Source organism: Pan troglodytes, chromosome 10 (genome assembly GCF_028858775.2).
Source record: "Pan troglodytes isolate AG18354 chromosome 10, NHGRI_mPanTro3-v2.0_pri, whole genome shotgun sequence".
Classification (NCBI taxonomy): Eukaryota; Metazoa; Chordata; class Mammalia; order Primates; family Hominidae; genus Pan; species Pan troglodytes.
This window is the reverse complement of record NC_072408.2, coordinates 95,868,120-95,883,568: the sequence shown is the minus strand read 5'-3', so window position 1 is coordinate 95,883,568 and position 15,449 is coordinate 95,868,120. Positions and strand designations below refer to the sequence as shown.

The following is a 15,449-nucleotide window of genomic DNA, read 5'->3' as shown; positions in this document are numbered from 1 at the left end:
AAATTATTTCTGCTTTCCCTTAGGGGTAATATCTCACTGTTATTGTACAATCATGCTGTAGTATTTCCTATCTTTTAAGACTTTTCTTTAACATAACCATACACAGTTTCCTGCCATATTTTTTTGTTTTCCTTTATCACAAAATTCCTGGCTCTTCAAACAAACTGCCTCTCCTCCCCATCCTCTTTCCACTTTTCAACCCAGTCCAATGTGCTCCTGCATCTTCACTAACTGGAATTCTCTTTGTTAAAATCTACAATAGCCTGCAGGTTGCCAAACCCAATGGACTTCTTCCCCGCTCATCTTACCTGACTTCTCAGCAATATTTGTCAAAGTTGGGACCCTATCTGCTTGAAACATGCTTACCTCTTGGCTTCCAGGGTTATTTTCTTAATTTCCTTCTACTTATCAATGTTTTTTGTGGGGTTCTTTTCTTAAATGCTGCCATTTCTCAGAGCTTGTCTTAGGTCTTTTTAAAATTGGGGGGTGGGGGCTAGGGGAGGAATAGCATTAGGAGAAATATCCAATGTAGATGACAGATTGATGGGTGCAGCAAACCACCATGGCACTTCTATACCTATGTAACAAACCTGCACGTTCTACGCATGTACCCCAGAACTTAAAGTATAATAATAGTAATAAAATCTTTTGCCTACATTTTCTCCTTTAGACATATCTCCTTTAGATACTTATATCATCCACTTTTACAGTTTTAAAATTTATGCTTCGAGTTCTGATATCTCCTCTGAGCTCCAAACTTGTATACGTAACTTATTTCTTGCATCTCGTAAAAATTATAAACATCACATACTTAAATGCTCAAAACAGAGCACTGAACTCACTGTCCTCATCTGACTTGAGAAACTTTTCATCCAGTTGATCAAGACAAAACCCAAGATCCATTCTTTTTTATGGAATTTTATAGAGACGAAATTCACATTACATAAAATTGATCATTTTATTTTGTATGTATTTCTGTATCTCTTCTCCCAGGCTGAAAGGCAGTGGCTTGATCATAGCTTATTGTAACTTCCAACTCCTCAGTTCAAAGAATCCTCTTGACTCAGCCTCCCAAGTAGCTAGGACTACAACCATGTACCACCATGCCCAGCTAATTTTTCAATATTTTAGTAGAGACAAGACTTCACTATGTTGCCCAGGCTGGTCTTGAACTCCTGGCCTCAAGTGATTTGTCCACCTTGACCTCCCATAGCATTGGAATTATATGCATGAGCCCCTGCATCCAGCCCCAAATTAATCATTTTAAAGTGAACAATCCAATGGCATTAATCCAATCACAGTATTGTTCCTCTATCTAGTTCCAAAACATTTTCATAACTCCAAAAGGAAACTCTATACTTATTAAGCAGTTAGTTCTCATCCTCCCCTCCTTCCAGACCCTGGCAACCATCAGTATATTTTCTTTCTCTATGGATTTACTTTTTCTGGATATTTTACATAAATGAAATCATGCAAAATGTGATATTTTGTCCCTGGCTTCTTTCACTTAGCATGTTTGCAGGTTCATCCATGTTGTAACATGCATTAGTATTTCATTCTTTTTAATAGCCAAATAATATTTCATTTTATATATACTGTCAAAATTTCTCTATTCATTCATCCATTGATGGACATTTGGGCTGTTTCCACCTTTGGGATATTGTGAATGGTCTAAGATTCCTGATCTCCCTTCTCCTCATCTCATATCCTATGCATCAAAAGGTCCAGTTTATTCATGGCCAGAATATATATATTGATCCATCTCCTTCCTGCCATCTCCACTGTCACCCTTCTATTTTAGACGTTTAGCATTTCTATTTTATCTTACTAAATAATGTGTTTTCCTGATTCCTCTTTTTTTCTTGTGTGCTAATTCTTTGTCCACACAGCAGCAAGTGCAGTAACTTAAAAAAATAAAATCATTAGATATATTATTTAAAATTATTATGTATATATTTACATGAACATAAATATATATGGCTTATATATATTTACATATATATAAATAACCTTTATTGAGTATTTACTATGTCTTAGCCTCTGTTCTATGGGCTTCCCATGAAATAATTCACTTAAGTCTCAAAACAATGGAATAGGTCCTATTATTGTTCTTTGCAGATGAGGAAACAAAGGGTCACCCAGCTAATATGTAGCTGTTAAGCGAAGACGAAGACGTGAGCCTCAGGAATCTGTCTCAAGAAGCTGTCCTCTGATTGATATGCAAGATTGTCTAAATCACATCTTGCCTCTCTCCTTCTAAAAGCTGGTCAATGGCTCCTTATTCTACTAACAGTATGAGTCATGACCCAAAGGCACTGCATGAGTTGGCCTTGAATATTTTTCCACCCCATCTTGCCACTCTCCTTATTACTCATTCTTCTTTATTGATTTCTTCCCTCAGGCCCTTTCTTACACTAAGCTCCCCCAGGTCTATTCATACCCTCTTCCCTCAGCCTGAAACATCTATCTTCTCTCCAGCCTTTATATCTCAATCTAAATGGCAGCTCTTCTTGGTGTCTCTTTCTGCAATGGGTACAGTTTTTGTGTGTACCCATTGTGATTTTCTCTCTCTTGTTTAAAAAATCTCAAAGCTCTTATTTAAATCTGTAATATGTTATTGTTATTATTATTGTTTGCCCTTTGCTTATTAAACCACCAGAATATGAGCCTCCTATTCAAAATATATTTATATGTTTTTCCTAGTTATAATTATAGCTACTGAAATTTTCATGGTTCTTGACACAATTTGTATTACTGGAACTGGGATGGCTCCAATTCTCTGTGTTATATAGGGAGAAAAGAAAATTGAACTACTTAAATTTTTAGTTTCGTCTTTGTATAGCTTGATATTCCTTCTTTCTTCCTTCTCACTCCTTCCCCCGAGAAACGAAAAAGAACTCTCCACAGTTCCACATGTTGCTAAATAATCATGAACTTTATTACCCTGGGTGACTAGGTATTGGTTAAATCCTTCGCTTGATCTCAGGGAAGATTCATTAGAACTTGTCCAAATAAAACACAGTCTAGCAACATCTGGTCTTTTGTGGTGTTGTTTGAAGTGCTTACTGGTTGGTGGCTCCTTGTTTTTCCTCCACGTCTCTATTTGTTTTTTAAAAAAGTAATCATGCTTGGAGTTATTAGAGCAGACACCTGATAGAGCGGTCAGCCAATGCAGCTTTACCTCGTAATCAGCCCATCATAGAGAGGATACTAATACCATGCCACAGTGCCGCAATTCGAAGATTGCAGGAAGCACGGCAATACCCATCCTGTGATGATAACCCACATTCTGCCAACTCTATAGAAAATGAGTCCACAAATTGCCTACTTCAAATTCTCCCACGTGAGTCTGTCCCCAAAGATACACTCCTTTCTTAATTCTGAAGGAATGCCACTAGGGAGGTGAAGAGGCAGAGCTCTATATAGTGTCCTATGTGTAGCTTTCTGCTACAGATTTATCTTTCAGTTACATAGTGTCTGTCTCTTGGAATAATTAGGAAGATTAGAGGACTAAAAATCATGACAGCTGTCATTCATTGACTGCTAGGGAATATACATGTAATTATCACCGTTTTGCAAAGTAGGAATTACCTTCTTTTCTTGTGTCGAACAAGGACATTGAAGCTTCCAGAAATTAGCCAAATTGTCCAGTGCCATTTAACTAGTAAGTGGAAAGCTACAATTCTAATTCATGTCTGAATCACTATAAAGCTATCATGATACCTGGATGCCAGACTGCTTTCAAGATTAAGGACCATAAATTATAAGTAATTTAAATACTCAATAAACGTATGTGTCTGTAAAAGCGAAAGCTCAAGTCTGGATAACTTGTATATCATTAGCTAGTCCATTGCATCTTCAAAATGTGTTTGAGTTATTGGTTAATTATTTTAATCATGATATTAATAGTATGTATTTATTGAGGGCTTTCCCTGTCCCAGGTGCTGCACTACCTATATTATCTTTTTATCTACATAAAAACTCTGTGAGATAGATACAATTATGATTTTCATCTTTAGAAGAGAAAACAGGTTAACAAGGTTAATAGCTCACCAACCATAGGGTGGCAGAGGATGGGCTGTTGGACCTTTAAAAGCATGCTCATCGAGGTTAATAGCTCACCAATTATAAAGTAGCAGAGGATGGGCTGTTGGATCTTTTAAAGCACGCTTGTAACCACTGTGTTAACTGGCCTTTCATGCATTAACCATGATCATGCAGCTTTTTACCTGCCTGTAGAATATGAACAGATGTTATCTGTAGATTTTGATGGAGTCAATACTATTGGTTCTGCAACTTCTTGTAGGGATACCAAAAACTAATTACACTTCTTTCACAGAGCCACCTTAATGGCATGTGCAAGCTGAAGGCAGGGTTATAGACAATTAAGCACAGTATTAGAGTAACTACTAAGTGTGATATATTGCACAGAGAGCAGCTCACTGGGAAACAGAAAAGATGCGGGAATCATAGATCCTATTCTCAAGCAGTTTCATGAGAAAAAATTTCTAAGTGTGGAAGACCTGGTGAATAATTAGATCGCAAGATTTTAATTTCAAAGGAATATAGTATTTCAGTGTGTAAGGGTCTATTGAGTGCAGAAGAACTATATGCCAAGAGCTGGCACATGATTTTTGCTCAGGTGTCTGAAAATTGTCACACACAAATTATTAGCGATGGAAGAAAAGTTGGAGAGGAAGCCAAACATAAATAGGAGCACAGATGCAGGATGCAGTAACTTGGTTCGCAAGTGTTGGGCATGACTAGAACCGGAATCTGTGACAAAGAGTCAGAGAGGGGAAAAGAGCAGGTTTTGGGACAAGACCTTACAGTGTGCAAAGGGTTTCTCTTCTTTAAATGACCCAGGACATTGTTTAGATAATCTTGTTTGTCACAATTTCTCTTTGTGGCGCTCCTGAGGCTTTCTATATCTCTTCTAAAGCATGAAGTTGTTTTCTTCACAGATCTCATACAACTGGCTTATATTTAATCTGCAGCCATCATTGTCAGCCACTAACAAATTATCTTCTCTGTATGCCTCCCCCGGTTCAAAAGAGCCTACTCATAAAAACTGCTACATCTCCCATTTATGGAGGTATCTGATATCAACCAGACAATGTTCATCAGTACTTAAGCAATCAACAAGACTTTATTGAGTTCCTTGATGTGTGCATGGGTCTAGGCACTGTTCCTAAAAATTAGGTGTTTCATAAAAAGCACTCAACAGTGATTCAGAAATTTCTTTTTCTTTGATATAAAAAGAGCTGAGTGAAATCTTTGGGCTTTGTTAAAAATGACAGAACTTGGAACTTTTCACACAGGCAGTGAATGTGGGTGTTAAGTGGGTTTTCAATTGGTATTTGATTCATCAAATTTATCTTGCCATTATTCTGAGTTATTATTTTTATCTTTAAAAGTAGAATATTTGGAATGAGGGAGCACTTCTTTTATTTTTCAGATATTTTTCAGTTTCCTGAAGATAGAAATAATGAAGGAGAAAAAAGAACAAATGACAGTGCTTTGGATAAGTCAAGGCATGACTACTTCATAATGCCAAGGCAGCTAAATATATTTGTCCTCGTGGTGTGTAGGGGGAACATTCAGCTCAGCAAGCATGCATTATATTTGCCTGTTCAAATCCAGCTACACAAACTACCAGTGTAGCAAGTATAACAGTTCACTTTTAAACTTTCCCAAAACCTCAATCACCGGCCCACATTAATTTACACAGTTATTAAGAGTAAGGTTTCTGCCATTCACTAGCATACCCCACAGAATTTTTATGAGAATTAATTGAATCAACATGCGAAAAAGCTGCACAAGGTAAGCACTATATACATGTTAGCTAATAGTAATTATTAAAATAAAAATAATGAAGTATAAGCACTCGTTACTCAGCTCTGTAATTATAATACCAACATTGTCTTTGTAACAATAATGCTGATACTTTTTGAGATGAAAGTTAAAATTTGCCAAGCACTGTGTATGTATTCCATCTTATTTTATCCTCACAATGAAGCCATCCATGAGTTGGTATCATTATTGTTAGACTTATTTTATAGCTGGGGTCAAGTGCCTTGCCTAGGGTCACAAAAATGTGGGCAGTGGTACAGCAGAATTTGAAACTATGCAGTGTGACTTCAGAACCTTTACCTTTAGTCACTCTACTGCACCTTCGGCATAACTTTTCTTAATTGTGGAGCCAGTTCCTAAAATCCACTTAGTCATCTTGCAAGCTTTCTATCTTCCCTACGTAGCCTTAGAGCCCAGGACAATCAATTCCTTCTATAGAGTGCTCACATACTTCCACTGGGCTGGAATTATTTTGGTTGGCTTTTGCTGGAAATCACGTTCCAGAATGCCACAAATTTTACTTTTACCTGGATATTTAAATTAAATATATATTGTACTTCCATAATATTCTAAAACTTTCACCTACAGTTCTATGTGGTAGGCCCCATTATTCCAATTTTATAGATGAAATTCTCAGGCTCAGAAAAACTCATAATTTTTTCCAGAAAGTGTCATAATTATTATGTATCAGGAATCTCTTCATTGCTGATCTAGTGTTCTTTCCATTAGCATTGTCACTGAATGAGAGTCAAGATTTCTTTTTCCTTAGTAGGCATCATCTAGGGTATCTAGATTGCCCTCATTTCATGGCAACACTTAATTACAAACATAAACTTTGAATTTATAATACCCTAGGTAGGTTTAAAAAGGAGAAGATCATTCTCAGCTTCTATTTTGCTGTACATCTTTGACTGAGAATGAAATAGTTAACTACAAGAGCTCTGACCGTATGTATGTGAAATTTACACACATGCTGTGAAATGACCTTTGAGTTCATGTTCTTGGACTGTGTTTCCCACCTACTTACAGGGTGATGAAACTGGACAGCTGCTTCCTGGGGGTAAGGTGAAGATGTAGATTATATGGAATCCCTTCCAACCACTGGCAGGGGTTTCTACAATAGGACCGAAAGACCCCTTCAGCTTTCTGCTTCACTGCTGGCTTTTCAATGATCTGTTTGCGCATTCTTTTCCTGCTTGGTAATTAGCGCCAGCTGTCTCAACTTAAAAGGAAGGAATCCCTTTGAAATCCTCTCTATCCACTGTAAAATGTGCTACTGAAACGTGCTAATTAGTAACTGGACTTAGGACAACACAGACATGTGTTTCCTGTGAGTACCGTAGAAGGAAGAGGAGGAGGAATATGAACATCTGTTTAGTTGCATATGTGTGTGTATGCTTTTCTAATTTTCAAAATGACATTTTAAATTAAAAAAAATCTATCTGCCCAAATGTGATCAGTAGCTAGTAGGGAGAACCAGGCTTTCCATACATTGACTTCTCAATCTTCATTGGTACTTCCTGCCCAAGCTAATCAGTATTCCCGTGTACAGAAAGAAGGGCCGGCAGGGCATTCCCTATCTGCCTCAGCGATCTGACTTCCTGGTCAGCGTCTCCTCGCTCTTCAGCATAGTATCAGGAATCACAGGGCTCCAGGGAAGTAAAAATATAACTCCCCTTCTTGTGGGGACCCTTGTCCCAGAGTAAGCTAATAGCCAATCTGGGTCTGTAACATTGAGCACAACCTGGAATGTGAGAAGAGGGTGTAGAAGCATAATATAGCATTATGTTAAATGCACTTAGCTAAAAATGAAGAAGCCACTGTTTTTCAAGTTTAAACTGTGATTATGTGAAAATCTGTGTTTTCATAAATAATTATGAGTAGTCATCTCCAGGGTTTCAAATTAACTTGCTGGCATGGAAGCACGATCTGCTTATGACATAGAAGGAAAAGTGGTTGATTCTATGGGAGCACTTGGGGATTCATTGACAGAATGAAGGGCATTCACAGGAGGCTGGAGGTCTGTGCTTGGGAAAAGAGTGGGCAGCATCTTCTGCCTCCGAGGTCGTGCTCCTGGGGCAGTCTGGTCAAGATCTACCCCAGCATTTCTGCCACCATCACAGCAGTGTTCCTTGACACACCAGAGTCTGCTGCTGAAGTAATCTGCACCCCGACTGTTCTCATATTCTTGCCTCATCAACTCACAGTTTAAAGTCTTAGTGTAGGCGTTTGATAGGTTGGGATTAGGTCACATCACTACCCACTGGCTGCAGGTGGGATGGAAACAGTAATCCAAAGATCTGTCCTGTTGGTGGGATGTGAGGTTGGAGTTTGCTCATGTTGTTTTTCCCAAAATGACATACAGTAGTGAAAGGATAATTCCCCATGAAGAAGTCAGGTTATTTTTGGCAAGAAAATTTGATAACCATCTACTACAGAGACCTACTGAAGGAGGATTCTGTTTGTCCAGTGTCTGTCAATTATAGTCAGATGCAGCCTTGCATGGCCTGTTCTATGAGAGACCTATCTTGCAGACCCGAATGCCCAGCATGACTGGCCTTGATCTAGGAAGTCAACCAATAACAGAGTTTTCTGCTGCACCTGAGAGGGTCACAAGGCTTGGATGAAAAGCAAGCCTCGTTCCAAAAACTCCCTACCTCTTGTGCATGAAGTCTACCTTATTAGCCCTTTGATGACTTATCTAGCTCTGATCCATTCCCTTGTTCTGTCCTTGATGTCTGTGGGCCCTTGGGCTCCAGATTTGGCTACCTGACTTCTCCCTGTCTGTGATTTCAGGCTCTTTCCAGCTGAGTAGGCCAGATAAGAACATCAGAATTGCTTTCCTTTTTTTTTTTTTTCCCTCCCAGATGTTTGCTTTTCCAACTGTACCATGCTTTGCTCTTTGGACTCCTACAGCCATAACAGACATCACCATTCTTTCTTTTTTTCTGCATCTAGATAGAGCCAAAGGGAATAAGAGAGAATAAAAATATCAGGTGTTTCTTCTGGGAACAGAGCAGATTGATACATGGAATGTGAGTGCACTAAACCCAATGCTGGCTTACTTTTCAGCTAAAAAATCCTTAATGATGCTTAATTCTGCCCTCAGAAGTAAGTTCAAACCATTACTTACTTCTCTGAACCCTGCCTGCCTTTCCTTTGCTTAACATTCTAGGCCAAAGCTTTGCTGATCTACTTTTAGTTTTCCAAACAAGGTGTGCTTTTGATCTTCATGCCTCACACACAGCAGGTCCACCTCTAACATTTGAAGGGCCAAAGGCTTGAGTATAAATGAAGGCCACAGGCCATATTTCTAAATTCTTAAAATGTATATATTAAGGTGATACATTGTTATATAAAACATGTTGTGTCCTCCACCTTTGACTAAAATACCTTTATAACCACCTGGAAAGCCAGGTTTAGTTTTTGAATTCTCAGACTTTCCAGAATTCCACATCAGAATGTGACAGCAGCACAGGGGCATGCTCCTAGCACCCAGCCCACAGCTTTCCCTTCCTACCTTCCTAGCTCTTGTTCCATCCTGAACCACAAAAGGCTTTGCACATAGGTGTGTAGACATCCCAGCTTGCACATCCAGGTGCCATCCACACCCCATAAAAACAGTCATTCCCTAGCAGCAAGCACACAGCATCTGGGCCCACCCTTTGGAGGATGAATGTGGAGAAGAAGCCCTCAAAGATCCTGCAAGGGGGCCTGGGGCAAGTGCGGTCGTTGGGTGGGGGGGCGGTGGGTACTTCTGGGGTCCTGATTTTCACAGCAAAATCTAGAATGAAAGGGGTTGGGGCGCTGTGTGGGCATGACCTCTTGGCCCTATAGATTCCATGACCATGAGAAAGACCATGGCTGAAGGAGCCCTAGAGCAGAGGACCTCCTTCTGGGTCTAAGGGTGTTACTGACACACATTTTTCCCTCTGCCCAAGATGTCCTTCCTCCAATATGATCAGTTGAATCATATTCATCTATGAAATGGCATCTCATATTCTACTTCCTTCCTCCAGGAAGTCTTCTTAATTGTCCCAGGATGGGTTATATGTTTCTCTTAAACTGGCTGTAACACTTACTGTGTGACTCTAAGTGATTTAACCTCTCAGCACCTCAATTTACTTTCAAGACTGCCGTGAGGTTGAAAGAGTCAATACATGTGGAATTTTAGAACAGTACCTGACATGAAAGAAATGTGAACAATCCTATTATTATATACTGACATAGAACTCTGTGCTTACTCCTATAGAAATATCTCATGTGATTCTGTTTTTATGCACATTTTTCTCTTCCAGTAGATAATATGCCCTTGAAAGGACTTAATTTTATTTAATTTGGTATTCCTAACACAAAACCCAATATATATTACTTAGTAGGTGCTTAATAAATGTATATGGAGTAAATAAACTGCCTCTTGTGGAGTTGAAATTTACCACTGGAAATGTTTATGCTGTAGCCTGTGACCACATATAAGGAAAACTGCTGGGAGACTGAACTCAGCTTTTCAGATTCTTCTGACTATAAGCTTTTAGAAGATTATATAGAGATGTTAGAACCAACCCAGAACAACAACAGGGTGGCATAAAGAATAAATATTATTCAATTGGCATTCCTACCCAGAAATTAGATATGCTTGCCCAAGACACCAACTCTATGTCCTGGTGAAGATTTACAATCTGATACTTATTTCATTATGTAATGATGTATTTGTTTTCATATGAGCCAGAGACTCTGTCAGACATTTTTTCAAGGGCTTTGAGGCCACATGTTTCTGGGCATCCACGATCTAGGGAATATGTGCCACTGTTTTCCTTAATTGGACTTATTTATTCTGATGACTTGCAGATAAGCAGAGCTCAAGAAATATGGTCAGGAGAAGGGCTGTCATGACGCTTGCTTGATTATGATCATAAAACTGCTCTGCAGAGTCCTCTCCATCATTTACTCAACTGATTGCTAAGTAATTTCCAATCCAGTCCCACAATTAGAATGAATGGCTCTGGCTACTGGTTGGTCAGAAAACTGTTCTGTTCATCATTCATTAATTCATACATTCATTAGGGCTTGTCATGAACTGTGAATGGATGTAGCAAAAGGTTTTGCACACAGCCTAAGAGACAAAAATGATGGAAAATAGAAAATTCTCTTGAGTTAACTTTTCCCTTCTTCTGGCATTCTGTTCCCTTGTTTAGCCACTACATATAATAAGTTTCATTTTTTAGTGCTTAGAACACTACCAGCAGGTGTTTTCAAATTAATTAAAATAAAAACTGAGCATCTTAAGGCAAGATCAAACTTTCTGTCATCAAATAATCATAATGAAATAATTGGTTTTATTATAGCAAACATCTTTATAGATAGTGCTTGCAATGTGCCAGGCACTAAGAGTTTTGTGTATATTATTTCATTTAATTCTACGAGGATCCTATGAGGTAGGAACACAATTATCCTATGAGGTAGGAACTATTATTGTCCTTACTTTATAAATGAGAAAACAGAGGAATAATGAATTTGAGATTTAGGCTAAAGTTATACAACAAGCGGCAAAGCAAGGGTTCATTTCACAATTATGCTCTGTGAAGTAAAGAAACATTTACAGGCATTTTTTAACTAGTGAGACCCTGTCGTGCTGGATTTTAAGACAAGGAGATAAAAGAGAATGATATTAATACAAACTTTGTAGTGCCTAGTTTTAGTTTCATGCATATTTTAATTTTTCATTTCTGAGCAACTCAGTCCTGTTTTCATGAAATAATGCAGTGATGTGACATAACGCTGATTGTGACATGGGTTAGTGATTTTCACAAATAGGATTTTGACTTAATACATTGAGCATCTGATATTTTGGACCTTTTAGTATTTGAGACTGACTTGTCAAAATAAGGATTTTTTTCTGAATAAAATGCAATCGATTGAAGTTGAATGAAGTGCAAAATGAGGTGTGCTCTACGCCCCTGGAACCCATGTCACCCTGACATAAAGGTCTGTTTCCATGGTAGCAGATCAAGGCATTAACTGTTTGTTTTGGGGCTGATATGATGACAAGATTTTGATTCTGAATTTGCCCTCATTAGTTCTGTCTTTGGATTCCCCACTTCCTCTTGCATCTGGTCTCATCAAAAGTTAATGATAACCAGTCATTACAAGAAGAAAATCAAAAACATAATCATCTGGTGAAACTTTCTAGAACCTGATAAATGGAAAAACTTTTGTTCCCATTAATTCACTTGACCTTTCCGAAGGGTGCCCAGAATGGTTTTAAGAGGCTTTTTTCCCTGTTGTCCTTATGATTATCCTCATGCCTGGCCTGAGTGTTGGTGGTTAAATGGAAAAAGAATAAAGAATGATTACTTCTACTCCCTCCCGCGTTGCACCTGTTGCTTACATTTAAAGAAACATGGAGTGGGCATATGGGAGAATGGAAAGAAAAGGAAAAGAAAAGCATGAGAACTGCCTGTATTGTGATCATTGTGATGGGATGGCTCAAAAACTGAGCCAAGTTTTTCATATTTCTCAAGTTCCATGAAGTCCAACATGTTCAGTCTGTTGCTTTTCTTGAAAAATAAAATGATTTAATGATACTTTAGAAAGAAAGGGCATGCCCAATAAAAGAGACAAGATTTATATGTTATCTCTTGGTTTATCTATTAAAGGAAATTATAATTCTCATAGAAAACACTTATATAGAGAGTTAACATATGCCAAGCACCGTGCTAAGTGCTATACCTATATGCACTTACGTATACTAAGACATTTATGCTATTTTAAGTTACAACAAAGAGATGTAAAATGATTTTCCAAGAGCTTCAAAATTATTAACTTGTAGAGGCAATTTTCAAACACAGATAGTCTAATACCAGACTTTAACAGTTAATCACGATTCTTTGCAGTCTCCTAAAATCTGATGTTTTCTGGTGTGATGCTTAAACATTTCTTAGTCATTGATTGCTACTCTCATTTACTAATTGACAGCATCATTCAGTTTGACAGCTCTGTGTCAAAATATTCGCACAGCCTTTTTGTTTATTTGTGGTTATGTGTGCATGTGTGTGTAAGTCAAAGAAAATTAAAATAATTTTTGAATATAATTTTGCAATATCTTTAGAGATAATTATGGATAACTTGAAGTATGTCAGGAATAAGCTTAGGAATCTCTTCTGTAGTATTTGTATCTGCACTTTTATTAACTTTTAGTTGAAAGTGAAAACAGCTGGTCACTTTGTTCTTTAATTCTTTACTCTTCTTCCTCCAAAGTTTCCTTCAACTTTTTATTAATGCCTGATATGGTTTGGCTGTGTCCCCACTCGATTCCCATCTCAAATTCCCATGAGTTGCAGGAGGGACCTGGTGGGAGGTAATTGAATCATGGGGGTGAGTCTTTCCCACGCTGTTCTTGTGATAGTGAATAAGTTCACGAGATCTGATGGTTTTAAAAATGAGAGTTTTCCTGCTCAAGCTCTCTCTCTCTCATTGCCTGCTGCCATCCATGTAAGATATGATTTGCACCTCCTTGTGGGTCACCATGATTGTGAGGCCTCCCCAGCCATGTGGAACTGTAAGTCAATTAAACCTCTTTCTTTTGTAAATTGCCCAGTCTCAGGTATGTCTTTATTAGCAGTGTGAGTGTGGATTAATACAGTAAATTGGTACCAGTAGAGTGGGACATTGATGAAAAGATACCCCAAAATGTGGAAGTGACTTTGAAACTGGGTAACATGCAGAGGTTGGAACAGTTTGGAGGGCTCAGAAGTAGATAGGAAAATGTGGAAAAATTTGGAACTCCCTAGAGACTTGTTGAGTGGCTTTGGCCAAAATGCTGATAATGATATGAACAAAGAAATCCAGGCTGAGGTGGTCTCAGAAGGAGATGAACTCATTGGGAACTGGAGCAAAAGTGACTCTTGTTATATTTTAGCAAAGAGACTGGTGGCATTTTGCCCCTGCCCTAGAAATTTGTGGAACTTTGAACTTGAAAGATGATTTAGGGTATTTGATGGAAGAAATTTCTAAGCATCAAAGCATTCAAGAGGTGACTTGGGTGCTGCTAAAGGCATTCAGTTTTAAAAGGTAAACAGAGCATGAAAGTTTAGAAAATTTGCAGCCTGACAATGTGACAGAAAAGAAAATCCCATTTTCTAAGGAGAAATTCAAGCCAGCTTCAGAAATTTGTGTAAGTAACAAGGAGCTGAATGTTAATCCCCAAAACAATGAGGAAAATGTCTCCAGGCATGTCAGATGTCTTCATGGCAGCCCCTCCCATCACAGGCCCAATGGTGTAGGAAGAAAAAATAGTCTTCTGGGCTAGGCCCAGGGTTTCTGTGCTGTGTGCAGCCTAGGGACTCAGTGCCCTGTGTCCCAGCCACTCCAGCTGTGACTAAATAGGGCCAAGGTACAGCTCAGGCTGTGGCTTCAGAGGGTGCAAGCCCCAAGTCTTGGCAGCTTCCATGTGGTGTTGAGCCTGTGGGTGCACAGAAGTCAAATATTGAGGTTTGGAAACCTCCGCCTAGGTTTCAGAGGATGTACAGAAACACCTGGATGTCCAGGCAGAAGTTTGCTGCAGGGGCAGGGCACTCATGGAGAAACTCTGCTAGCGCAATGCAGAAGGGAAATGTGGGGTGGGCACCCCCACCCAGAGTCCCCACTGGGGCACTGCCTAGTAGAGCTGTGAGAAGAGGGCCACTTTCCTCCATACCCCAGAATGGTAGATCTGCTGATAGTTTGCATCATGTGCCTGGAAAAGCTGTAGACACTCAATGGCAGCCCATGAAAGCAGCCAGGAGGAAGGCTTTACCCTTTAAAACCATAGGTGCAGAGCTGCCCAAGACCATGGGAACCCACCTCTTGCATCAGCACGACCTGGATGTGAGACATGGAATCAAAGGAGATCATTTTAGAGAAGATTTGACTGCCCTGTTGGATTTCAGACTTGCATGGGGCCTGTAGCCCCTTTGTTTTGCCCAATTTTTCCCATTTAGAATGGCTGTATTTACCCAATGCCTGTACCCTCATTGTATCTAGGAAGTAACTAACTTGCTTTTGATTTTGCAAGCTCATAGGCAGAAGGAACTTGCTTTGACTTGGATGAGACTCTGGACTGTGGACTTTTTAGTTAATGCTGAAATGAATTAAGACTTAGGGAGACTGTTGGGAAGACATGATTAGTTTAGAGATGTGAGGACATGAGATTTTGGAGGGTCCAGGGGCAGAATGATATGGTTTGGCTATGTCCTCACCCAAATCTCATCTCAAATTCCCACATGTTTTGGGAAGGACCTGGTGGGAGGTAATTGAATCACTGAATCATCATTATCATGAGAAAAGCAGGTCTTTCACATGCTTTTCTCTTGATAGTGAATAAGGCTCAAGAGATCTGATGGTTTTATAAGTGGGAGTTTCCCTGCACAACCTCTCTCTCTCTCTTTGCCTCCTGCCATTCATGTAAGACATGACTTACTCCTCTTTGCCTTCCACCATGATTGTGAGGCCTCCCTAGCCCTGTGGAACTGTAAGTCAATTAAACCTCTTTCTTTTGTAAATTGCCCAGTCTCAGGTATGTTTTTATCAGCAGCATGAAAACAGACTAATACAGTGCC

The 15,449-nt window shown here is 39.1% G+C and overlaps 1 long non-coding RNA gene across 3 annotated transcripts in view; it reads left to right on the top strand.

Annotated features, from left to right (window-relative positions):
- LOC746183 (uncharacterized) overlaps positions 1-15,449 on the top strand; it is a 118,407-nt gene that overhangs the window by 61,984 nt on the left and 40,974 nt on the right. The window lies entirely within an intron of this gene.